A 12,384-nucleotide genomic window follows, 5' to 3' on the forward strand; every position below is an offset into this window, starting at 1 on the left:
CCGCTACCCACAGGGCCATGTCCGATCCGAACCTAGACTCATGTCCAAATTCCTGCACGCTCCCCGTAACCCTTAATTCCCTTTACTTCTGGGAGACTCTCCATTTCTTTTTTAAATTAATGTAATGGTGTAGCTTCTACACCTTTTTGGGGCAGCATATTCCATGGACCTAACACCCTCTGAGTGAAGTAGTTCCTCCTCATCTCTGTTTTGAAAGAGCAGCCCATTATTCTAAGACTATGCCCCTAGTTCTAGTTTCACCCATCATCGGTACATCCTCCCCGCATCCACCCGATCCAACCCCTTCACAATCTTATTTATTTCAATAAGATCGCCTCTCATTCTTCTGAACTCCAATGAGTAGAGTCCCAATCAACTCAACCTCTCCTCATATGTCCATCCCCTCATCCCCGGGATTAACCGAGTGAACATTCTTTGTACGGACTCGAGAGCAAGTATGTATTTTCTTAAGTATGGACACCAAAACTGTATGCAGTATTCCAGGTGCGGTCTCACAAATACCTTGTACAACTGACGCAATACCTCCATATTTTTATATTCTGTCCCCCTAGCAATGAAAGCCAACATTCCATAGGCCTTCTTAATCACTTGCTGCACCTGCATACTAATCTTTTGAGTTTCGTGCACCAGGACCCCCAGATCCCTTTGTACTTCAGTACTTTCAAGTTTCTTGCCATGAAGATAATAGCTTGCTCTACGATTTTTCCTGCCAAAGTGCATAACCTCACACTTTCCAGTATTGTATTCCATCTGCCAAATCTCTGCCCACTTACTTAGCCAGTTATGTCCTACTCACTCACTTCTTTCCCTCCCATCTTAGTATCATCTGCAATCTTTGATATGTTACACTCGGTCCCCTCCTCCAAATCGTTAATATAGATTGTAAAGAGTTGGGGACCGAGCACCGACCCCTGCGGAACACCACCAGTTACTGATTGCCATTCTGAGAATGAATCATTTATCCCAACTCTCTGCCTTCTGTTAGATAGCCAATCCTCTATCCATGACAGAATATTACCACCAATCCCGTGATTTTTTATCTTAAGCATTAATCTTTTGTGTGGCACCTTATCCAAAGCCTGTTGGAAGTCTAAATACACTACATCCACTGGTTCCCCTTTATCCACCCTATATGTTACTTCCTCAAAGAACTCCAGCAAATTTGTCAAACCTGACTTCCCCTTCATAAAACCATACTGGGCTTGTCCTATTAAATGAAAATTATCCAAATGTCCTGTTACTGTCTCCTTAATAATGGACTCCAAAATTTTACCTACCACAGATGTTAGGCTAACTGGTTTATAGTTTCCAGCCTTCTGTCTGCTGCCCTTTTTAAGTCATGGTGTTACATTAGCAGTTTTCCAGCCTGCCGGGACCTTTGCTGAGTCCAGGGAGTTTTGGAAAATTATTACCAATGCATCCACAATCCCTACCGCCACGTCCCTCAAGACCCTAGGATGTAAGCCATGACGTCCAGGTGATTTATCCGCCTTGAGTCCCATTACTTTACCGAGTACCACTTCCACAGTGATTTTGATCGTGTTTAGCTCCTCCCCCCCTATAGCCCCCTGCTTGTCCAGTGTTGGGATATTCTTAGTGTCTTCTATTGTAAAGACTGCTACAAAATATTCATTCAGTGTTATTGCCATCTCCATATTTCCCACCATTAATTTCCCGGTCTCATCCTCTAAGGGACCAACATTTACTTTAGCCACCCTTTTTCTTTTTATATAACTATAAAATCTCTTTCTATCTGTTTTTATATTTTTTGCTAATTTACTTTCATAATCTATCTTCCCTTTCTTAATCAATCTTTTTGTAATTTTTTGCTGTCTTTTAAAGTTTTCCCAATCCTCTATCCTCCCACTAGATTTGGTTACCTTATATGCCCTTGTTTTAATCGAATACTGTCCTTAATTTCTTTACTTAGCCACGGATGGCTGTCTTTTCTTTTGCACCCTTTTCTTCTCAGTGGAATATATATTTTTTGGAAGTTGTAATTTAACCCCTTAAATGTACACCACTGATCATGTATCTTCTTACCCTTTAATCTATTTTCCCAATCCACTCTACTCAATTCCGCTCTCATACCTTCATAGTCTCCTTTATTCAAGCTTAGCACGCTTCTTTGAGATCCAACCTTCTCACCCTCTAATTGAATATGGAATTCAACCATGGTATGGTCATTCATTCCAAGGGGATCCTTTACTAGGACGTTTTAATTAATCCTGTCTCGTTACACATGACCAGATCTAAGGTTGCTTGTCCCCTGGTCGGTTCATTTACATACTGCTCAAGAAACCCATCCCTAATACACTCAATGTACTCATCCTCAAGGCAGCCCTGCCCAATTTTATTTGTCCAATTATTATGATAGTTAAAATCCCCCATAATTATAGATGTTCCCTTATTCCAAGCCTCAACTATTTCCTGATTGATACTCCGCCCAACATAGTTGCAACTGTTCGGAGCCCTATAGACTAAGCCCACGAGTGTTTTTTCCCCTTATTATTCCTTCCCTCCACCCAAACTGTTTCATTATTCTGATCTTTTGACCCAATATAATTTCTCTGTATTACAGTGATTCCTTCTTTTATTAACATAGCCACACCACCTCCCCTTACTTCCTGCATGTCCTTCCTGATCGATAAATAACCTGGTATGTTTAATTCCCAGGCATTGTCAACCTGCAGCCATGTTTCTGTAAAGGCCACAAGACCATACCCATATGCAAAAATCGACCTGTGAACAGAGGGACAGAGGCAGAAGGGACAGAAATAAGAATAAGAACAGAAGGAATAGGAGCAGGAGTGGGCCATTCGGCCTCTCGAGCCGGCCCCGCCATTCAATAAGATCATGGCTGATCAGATCTTCTACTCAACGCCACTTTCCTGCCCGCTCCCCATAACCCTTGACTCCACTGCAGCTCAAATATATGTCTATCTCCACCTTGAATATATTCAGTGACTCCGCATCCACAGCTCTCTGGGGTAGAGGATTCCAAAGATTCACGACATTCTGAGAGAATAAATTCCTCCTCATCTCCGTTTTAAATGGGCGACCGGATATCCTGGAGCTTTGCCCCCTAGTTGTAGATTCCCCCAGGAGGGGAAACATCCTCCCTGCATCTATCCTGTCAAGCACCCTCAGAATCCTATACAGAGAGAGACAGGGACAAAGAGGGAGACAAAGATAGACATACAGAGCGAGACACTCAGTTTGACGTCTTGCAGAGTGGTCCGAGGGATAAGGAACTTCAGTTATGTTGAGAGTTTGTGATTGTTTTCCTCAGACGGTTAAGAGGAAATTTAATAAGAGGCTTTCAAAATTACAAGGGGATTTGATTGAGGTAATAAGGAGAAACGCTTGCCAGTGGCAGGTATGACGGTAACCAGAGGAGACCAATTGAAGATAACAGAATCAGTATGGGGAGAATTGTATTACGCAGCAAGGGCTCAGGCCTACTGAATATCTTACTGCTTAGAAATGTTATCACGGCCCAACTCTCTCTCACTAAAGTCTTGCACACGTTGCTAACTTTCAAATGTTGCATTCTTCACACTGGCGTTGAGTTGATGGATAGCCCTGCTGTGATAAGCTAAGTTTGTTAGGGGGGTGCAGCCTGCAAGAAAATACATGGAAGTTTGATAATAACCGTGACTGTTCTGATACTGTCAGCTGCAGTTAAATGTGGGCATGTACACGTTTAAATTGTCTCGCTCCAAATGTAATTTCCTGCTGACTTTGAAACAGCAGGCATTTTACAGAAGGCGAGGAAGTGCATTGTGTACCTGTTGAGGCAGCAGCAGTGTTGAAATTGCAAAGGTTGATCAGGAGCAGGCATTGCTTCGCGCGGGTGCATTGATTGGAGGCATTTCAAACAGCCTCAAAACGCACTGTTCCTTAACCGGGAACCGAACCCGGGCTGCGGCGGTGAAAGCGCCGAATCTTAACCACTAGACCACCAGGTAAGCTGCAAGAAGCTGCCTGCCAGCAAGCAGAGCAACGCAGACTTTCCTCCTTGCTGCTTTGAAATTCAGATCTCTTTCACGCCAGGCAAACTTTTCGTACAAGATGACATCTTTTAGACGAGAACACAAAGGACATGTTCACTAAGCCACAGCATCAAGTGCGGGAAGGCGTCCATTTGCCATATATTTCCTTCTATGCTTTTCTCAGAGAAAGAGGCATAAAGTCAGAGAGAAGCCGTCGGGGAAGTGAAAACTGAACATCATAATATCCACGACATTGTAGAGGAAATGGTTATGCAGTGCTTGAGACAAAGCAGCAAACAAACACAAAATACCCGTATGTGCTCTCTTTGTGTGGGTATGTCTCAGATATCCATCTCAGTGTCATGCATTCATGGAGGCTGGCAGCACGGTGGGAGGCCTTTCGGCCAATCGTGCCTGTGCTGTCTCTTTGAAAGAGCAGTCGTGCTTTCTCCCGCTGTTATCTCATTTTCTCTCTCCCTCCTCAGTGCCCCACACAACAGGCAAACAGAAGGAGAACACTCTACTAACGAGGAACTGGTGCAGGGAGTTGTTATAAAATTCGTCATGTACATATTTTAAAATTATTTTCGTTCATTTGGTTCTATTCAACTTTTCCCAGGGTCTTTTTAAGGAGCTGCCCAAAGGTTTAAAATTGGGGATGTTAAAAATCCTCCCCGTCGGGGAATTGAACCACGGTCTACCGCGTGACAGGCGGGGATACTCACCACTATACTAACGAGGAACTGAAAAGTGCCGAATCTGTCAGAGCAAAAATCGACCTGTGAACAGAGGGACAGAGGCAGAAGGGACAGAAATAAGAATAAGAACAGAAGGAATAGGAGCAGGAGTGGGTCATTCGGCCCCTCGAGCCTGCCCCGCCATTCAATAAGATCATGGCTGATCAGTTCTTCTACTCAACGCCACTTTCTTGCCCGCTCCCCATAACCCTTGACTCCACTGCAGCTCAAATATATGTCTATCTCCACCTTGAATATATTCAGTGACTCCGCCTCCACAGCTCTCTGGGGTAGAGGATTCCAAAGATTCACGACATTCTGAGAGAAGTAATTCCTCCTCATCTCCGTTTTAAATGGGCGACCGGATATCCTGGAGCTTTGCCCCCTAGTTGTAGATTCCCCCAGGAGGGGAAACATCCTCCCTGCATCTATCCTGTCAAGCAGCCTCAGAATCCTATACAGAGAGAGACAGGGACAAAGAGGGAGACAAAGATAGACATACAGAGCGAGACACTCAGTTTGACGTCTTGCAGAGTGGTCCGAGGGATAAGGAACTTCAGTTATGTTGATAGTTTGTGATTGTTTTCCTCAGACGGTTAAGAGGAAATTTAATAAGAGGCTTTCAAAATTACAAGGGGATTTGATTGAGGTAATAAGGAGAAACGCTTGCCAGTGGCAGGTATGACGGTAACCAGAGGAGACCAATTGAAGATAACAGAATCAGTATGGGGAGAATTGTATTACGCAGCAAGGGCTCAGGCCTACTTACTGCTTAGAAATGTTATCACGGCCCAACTCTCTCTCACTAAAGTCTTGCACACGTTGCTAACTTTCAAATGTTGCATTCTTCACACTGACGTTGAGTTGATTGATAGCCGTGCTGTGATAAGCTAAGTTTGTTAGGGGGGTGCAGCCTGCAAGAAAATACATGGAAGTTTGATAATAACCGTGACTGTTCTGACACTGTCAGCTGCAGTTAAATGTGGGCATGTACACGTTAAAATTGTCTCGTTCACAAATGTAATTTCATGCTGACTTTGAAACAGCAGGCATTTTACAGAAGATAAGGAAGTGCATTGTGTACCTGTTGAGGCAGCAGCAGTGTTGAAATTGCAAAGGTTGATCAGGAGCAGGCATTGCTTCGCGCGGGTTCATTGATTGGAGGCATTTCAAACAGCCTCAAAACGCACTGTTCCCTAACCGGGAATCGAACCCGGGCCGCGGCGGGTGTGTCTCAGATATCCATCTCAGTGTCATGCATTCATGGAGGCTGGCAGCACGGTGGGAGGCCATTCGGCCAATCGTGCCTGTGCTGTCTCTTTGAAAGAGCAGTCGTGCTTTCTCCCGCTGTTATCTCATTTTCTCTCTCCCTCCTCAGTGCCCCACACAACAGGCAAACAGAAGGAGAACACTCAACTAACGAGGAACTGGTGCAGGGAGTTGTTATAAATTTCGTCATGTACATATTTTAAAATTATTTTCGTTCATTTTGTTCTATTCAACTTTTCCCAGGGTCTTTTTCAGGAGCTGCCCAAAGGATTAAAATTGGGGATGTTAAAAATCCTCCCCGTCGGGGAATTGAACCCCGGTCTCCCGCGTGACAGGCGGGGATACTCACCACTATACTAACGAGGAACTGAAAGGTGCCGAATCTGTCAGAGCAAAAATCGACCTGTGAACAGAGGGACAGAGGCAGAAGGGACAGAAATAAGAATAAGAACTAGAAGGAATAGGAGCAGGAGTGGGCCATTCGGCCCCTCGAGCCTGCCCCGCCATTCAATAAGATCACGGCTGATCAGATCTTCTACTCAACGCCACTTTCCTGCCCGCTCCCCATAACCTTGACTCCACTGCAGCTCAAATATATGTCTATCTCCACCTTCAATATATTCAGTGACTCCGCCTCCACAGCTCTCTGGGGTAGAGGATTCCAAAGATTCACGACATTCTGAGAGAAGAAATTCCTCCTCATCTCCGTTTTAAATGGGCGACCGGATATCCTGGAGCTTTGCCCCCTCGTTGTAGATTCCCCCAGGAGGGGAAACATCCTCCCTGCATCTATCCTGTCAAGCACCCTCAGAATCCTATACAGAGAGAGACAGGGACAAAGAGGGTGACAAAGACAGACATACAGAGCGAGACAGTCAGTTTGACGTCTTGCAGAGTGGTCCGAGGGATAAGGAACTTCAGTTATGTTGAGAGTTTGTGATTGTTTTCCTCAGACGGTTAAGAGGAAATTTAATAAGAGGCTTTCAAAATTACAAGGGGATTTGATTGAGGTACGCTTGCCAGTGGCAGGTATGACGGTAACCAGAGGAGACCAATTGAAGATAACAGAATCAGTATGGGGAGAATTGTATTCCGCAGCAAGGGCTCAGGCCTACTGAATATCTTACTGCTTAGAAATGTTATCACGGCCCAACTCTCTCTCACTAAAGTCTTGCACACGTTGCTAACATTCAAATGTTGCGTTCTTCACACTGGCGTTGAGTTGATTGATAGCCGTGCTGTGATAAGCTAAGTTTGTTAGGGGGGTGCAGCCTGCAAGAAAATACATGGAAGTTTGATAATAACCGTGACTGTTCTGACACTGTCAGCTGCAGTTAAATGTGGGCATGTACACGTTTAAATTGTCTCGTTCCAAATGTAATTTCCTGCTGACTTTGAAACAGCCGGCATTTTACAGAAGGCAAGGAAGTGCATTGTGTACCTGTTGAGGCAGCAGCAGTGTTGAAATTGCAAAGGTTGATCAGGAGCAGGCATTGCTTCGCGCGGGTGCATTGATTGGAGGCATTTCAAACAGCCTCATAAACGCACTGTTCCCTAACCGGGAATCGAACTCGGGCCGCGGCGGGTATGTCTCAGATATCCATCTCATTGTCATGCATTCATGGAGGCTGGCAGCACGGTGGGAGGCCATTCGGCCAATCGTGCCTGTGCTGTCTCTTTGAAAGAGCAGTCGTGCTTTCTCCCGCTGTTATCTCATTTTCTCTCTCCCTCCTCAGTGCCCCACACAACAGGCAAACAGAAGGAGAACACTCTACTAACGAGGAACTGGTGCAGGGAGTTGTTATAAATTTCGTCATGTACATATTTTAAAATTATTTTCGCTCATTTGGTTCTATTCAACTTTTCCCAGGGTCTTTTTAAGGAGCTGCCCAAAGGTTTAAAATTGGGGATGTTAAAAATCCTCCCCGTCGGGGAATTGAACCCCGGTCTCCCGCGTGACAGGCGGGGATACTCACCACTATACTAACGAGGAACTGAAAGGTGCCGAATCTGTCAGAGCAAAAATCGACCTGTGAACAGAGGGACAGAGGCAGAAGGGACAGAAATAAGAAGAGGAACAGAAGGAATAGGAGCAGGAGTGGGCCATTCGGCCCCTCGAGCCTGCCCCGCCATTCAATAAGATCATGGCTGATCAGATCTTCTACTCAACGCCACTTTCCTGCCCGCTCCCCATAACCCTTGACTCCACTGCAGCTCCAATATATGTCTATCTCCACCTTGAATATATTCAGTGACTCCGCCTCCACAGCTCTCTGGGGTAGAGGATTCCAAAGATTCACGACATTCTGAGAGAAGAAATTCCTCCTCATCTCCGTTTTAAATGGGCGACAGGATATCCTGGAGCATTGCCCCCCAGTTGTAAATTCCCCCAGGAGGGGAAACATCCTCCCTGCATCTATCCTGTCAAGCACCCTCAGAATCCAATACAGAGAGAGACAGGGACAAAGAGGGAGACAAAGATAGACATACAGAGCGAGACACTCAGTTTGACGTCTTGCAGAGTGGTCCGAGGGATAAGGAACTTCAGTTATGTTGAGAGTTTGTGATTGTTTTCCTCAGACGGTTAAGAGGAAATTTAATAAGAGGCTTTCAAAATTACAAGGGGATTTGATTGAGGTACGCTTGCCAGTGGCAGGTATGACGGTAACCAGAGGAGACCAATTGAAGATAACAGAATCAGTATGGGGAGAATTGTATTACGCAGCAAGGGCTCAGGCCTACTGAATATCTTACTGCTTAGAAATGTTATCACGGCCCAACTCTCTCTCACTAAAGTCTTGCACACGTTGCTAACTTTCAAATGTTGCATTCTTCACACTGGCGTTGAGTTGATTGATAGCCGTGCTGTGATAAGCTAAGTTTGTTAGGGGGGTGCAGCCTTCAAGAAAATACATGGAAGTTTGATAATAACCGTGACTGTTCTGACACTGTCAGCTGCAGTTAAATGTGGGCATGTACACGTTTAAATTGTCTCGCTCCAAATGTAATTTCCTGCTGACTTTGAAACAGCAGGCATTTTACAGAAGGCGAGGAAGTGCATTGTGTACCTGTTGAGGCAGCAGCAGTGTTGAAATTGCAAAAGTTGATCAGGAGCAGGCATTGCTTCGCGCGGGTGCATTGATTGGAGGCATTTCAAACAGCCTCAAAACGCACTGTTCCTTAACCGGGAATCGAACCCGGGCCGCGGCGTTGAAAGCGCCGAATCTTACCCACTAGACCACCAGAAAAGCTGCAAGAAGCTGCCTGCCAGCAAGCAGAGCAACGCAGACTTTCCTCCTTGCTGCTTTGAAATTCAGATCACTTTCACGCCAGGCAAACTTTTCGTACAAGATGACATCTTTTAGACGAGAACACAAAGGACACGTTCACTAAGCCACAGCATCAAGTGCGGGAAGGCGTCCATTTGCCATATATTTCCTTCTATGCTTTTCTCAGAGACAGAGGCATAAAGTCAGAGAGAAGCCGTCGGGGAAGTGAAAACTGAACATCATAATATCCACGACATTGTAGAGGAAATGGTTATGCAGTGCTTGAGACAAAGCAGCAAACACACACAAAATACCCGTATGTGCTCTCTTTGTGTGGGTATGTCTCAGATATCCATCTCAGTGTCATGCATTCATGGAGGCTGGCAGCACGGTGGGAGGCCATTCGGCCAATCGTGCCTGTGCTGTCTCTTTGAAAGAGCAGTCGTGCTTTCTCCCGCTGTTATCTCATTTTCTCTCTCCCTCCTCAGTGCCCCACACAACAGGCAAACAGAAGGAGAACACTCTACTAACGAGGAACTGGTGCAGGGAGTTGTTATAAATTTCGTCATGTACATATTTTAAAATTATTTTCGTTCATTTGGTTCTATTCAACTTTTCCCAGGGTCTTTTTAAGGAGCTGCCCAAAGGTTTAAAATTGGGGATGTTAAAAATCCTCCCCGTCGGGGAATTGAACCCCGGTCTACCGCGTGACAGGCGGGGATACTCACCACTATACTAACGAGGAACTGAAAGGTGCCGAATCTGTCAGAGCAAAAATCGACCTGTGAACAGAGGGACAGAGGCAGAAGGGACAGAAATAAGAATAAGAACAGAAGGAATAGGAGCAGGAGTGGGCCATTCGGCCTCTCGAGCCAGCCCCGCCATTCAATAAGATCATGGCTGATCAGATCTTCTACTCAACGCCACTTTCCTGCCCGCTCCCCATAACCCTTGACTCCACTGCAGCTCAAATATATGTCTATCTCCACCTTGAATATATTCAGTGACTCCGCCTCCATAGTTCTCTGGGGTAGAGGATTCCAAAGATTCACGACATTCTGAGAGAAGAAATTCCTCCTCATCTCCGTTTTAAATGGGCGACCGGATATCCTGGAGCTTTGCCCCCTAGTTGTAGATTCCCCCAGGAGGGGAAACATCCTCCCTGCATCTATCCTGTCAAGCACCCTCAGAATCCTATACAGAGAGAGACAGGGACAAAGAGGGAGACAAAGATAGACATACAGAGCGAGACACTCAGTTTGACGTCTTGCAGAGTGGTCCGAGGGATAAGGAACTTCAGTTATGTTGAGAGTTTGTGATTGTTTTCCTCAGACGGTTAAGAGGAAATTTAATATGGGGGAATTGTTATACAGTTCTTCTTATGCCAGTACATATTTTAATTTATTTTAGTTCATTTTGTCCTGTTCAACTTCTCCCAGGAGCATTTTAAGGAGCTGCCCAAAGGATTAAATTTGGGGGATGAACCCCTGTCTCCACATTACAGGCAGGGATACTCACCGCTATACTAACGAGGAACTAAAACATACCGAATCTGTCAGAGCAAAAATCGACCTGTGAACAGAGGGACAAAGAGGCAGAAGGGACAGAGATAAGAATAAGAACAGAAGAAATTGTAGCAGGGGTGTGCCATTCGTCTCGTCGCGCCTGCCACGCCATTCAATAATGTCATGGCTGATCAGATCTTCGAATCAACGCCACTTTTCCGCCCACTCCACATAACCCGTGACTCCACTGTATCTCAAGCATATGTCTGTCTCCGCCTTGATTATATTCAATGACTCCGCCTGCACAGCTCTCTGGGGTAGAGGATTCCAAAGTTTCACTACACTCTGAGAGAAGATATTCCTCCTCATCTCTGTTTTAATTGGGCGACCACTGATTCTGAGCTCTGCCCCCAAGTTATCGATTCCCCCAGGAGGAGAAATACCCTCCCTGCATCTATCCTGTCAAGCATCCTCAGAATCCTATACAGAGAGAGACAGGGACAAAGAGGTAGACAGAAATAGACATACAGAGCGAGACCCTCAGTTTGACGTCTTGCTGATTGGCCCGAGATTTAAGGGACTTTAGTTATGTTGCGAGTCTGGGATTGTTTTCCTCAGAAGTTAAGAGGAAATTTAATAAGAGGCCTTCAAAATTACAAGGGGATTAGATGGAGGCAATAAGGAGAAACGCTTGCCAGTGGCAGGAGTGACGGTAACCAGAGGACACCGATTGAAGATAACCAGCAAAATAATCAGTATGGGGAGAATTGGCTTACGCAGCAAGGGCTCAGGCGTAATGTTTTTCTTACTGCTCAGGATAAGTTATCATGACAGGCGGGGATACTCACCACTATGCTAACGAGGAACTGAAAGATGCAGAATCTGTCAGAGCAATAATCGACCTGGGAACAGAGGGACAAAGTGGCAGAAGGGACAGAAATAAAAATAAGTACAGAAGAAATTGGAGCAGGAGTATGCCATTCGGACACTCCAGCATGCCCCGCCATTCAATAAGATCATGGCTGATCAGATCTTCGGCTCAACGTCCGCACCCCATAACCCTTGACTCCCTCAACATTGGCTAACAAGGGAAATTAATGATAGCATAAGTTCCAAGGAGAGGACATATCAATTGGACAGATAAAGCAGCAAACAAAAGAACATAAGAAATAGGAGCAGGAGTAGGCTAATCGGCCCCTCGAGCCTGCTCCAGCATTCAATAGATCATGGCTGATCTGATCCTCACCTCAAATCTACTATTACTCTACATCCCTCCCGAACCCATGTGATCTCCTGGGAGAGGCGAAAAACCTGATAAAAAAACCCAATGGCCAATTTGGGAGATAAAAATCAGGGAAATTCCTCTCCGACCCATCTAGGCGATCGCAAATCGTCCAGGAGATCACTGTCCCTATATTTTCTACAGTACTTACATTCTGTAAAAGTTGATTTCCACCCCAGCCAGGAACAGGAATAGAACCATCTCATGCAATCTAACACATAATTAGAACATAAGAAGTAGGAGCAGAACCAGGCTACATGGCCACTGAGCCCGCTCCTTTACCCACAGGGCCATGACCGTTCCGAA

At 45.4% G+C, this 12,384-nt stretch overlaps 2 non-coding genes across 2 annotated transcripts; both read right to left on the reverse strand.

Moving 5' to 3' along the window:
- Positions 1-6,316: 6,316 nt before the first annotated feature.
- trnad-guc (transfer RNA aspartic acid (anticodon GUC)) lies at positions 6,317-6,388 on the reverse strand. The gene has a single exon. It is a non-coding gene; the product is annotated as a tRNA-Asp (tRNA).
- A 1,555-nt stretch (positions 6,389-7,943) lies between these two features.
- On the reverse strand, positions 7,944-8,015 carry trnad-guc (transfer RNA aspartic acid (anticodon GUC)). Its single transcript has one exon. It is a non-coding gene; the product is annotated as a tRNA-Asp (tRNA).
- Between the last annotated feature and the right edge of the window lie 4,369 nt (positions 8,016-12,384).

This window comes from Somniosus microcephalus, unplaced genomic scaffold, assembly GCF_052327205.1.
Source record: "Somniosus microcephalus isolate GS21.2 unplaced genomic scaffold, FLI_Smic_1.0 unresolved_chr5, whole genome shotgun sequence".
NCBI classification, from domain to species: domain Eukaryota; kingdom Metazoa; phylum Chordata; class Chondrichthyes; order Squaliformes; family Somniosidae; genus Somniosus; species Somniosus microcephalus.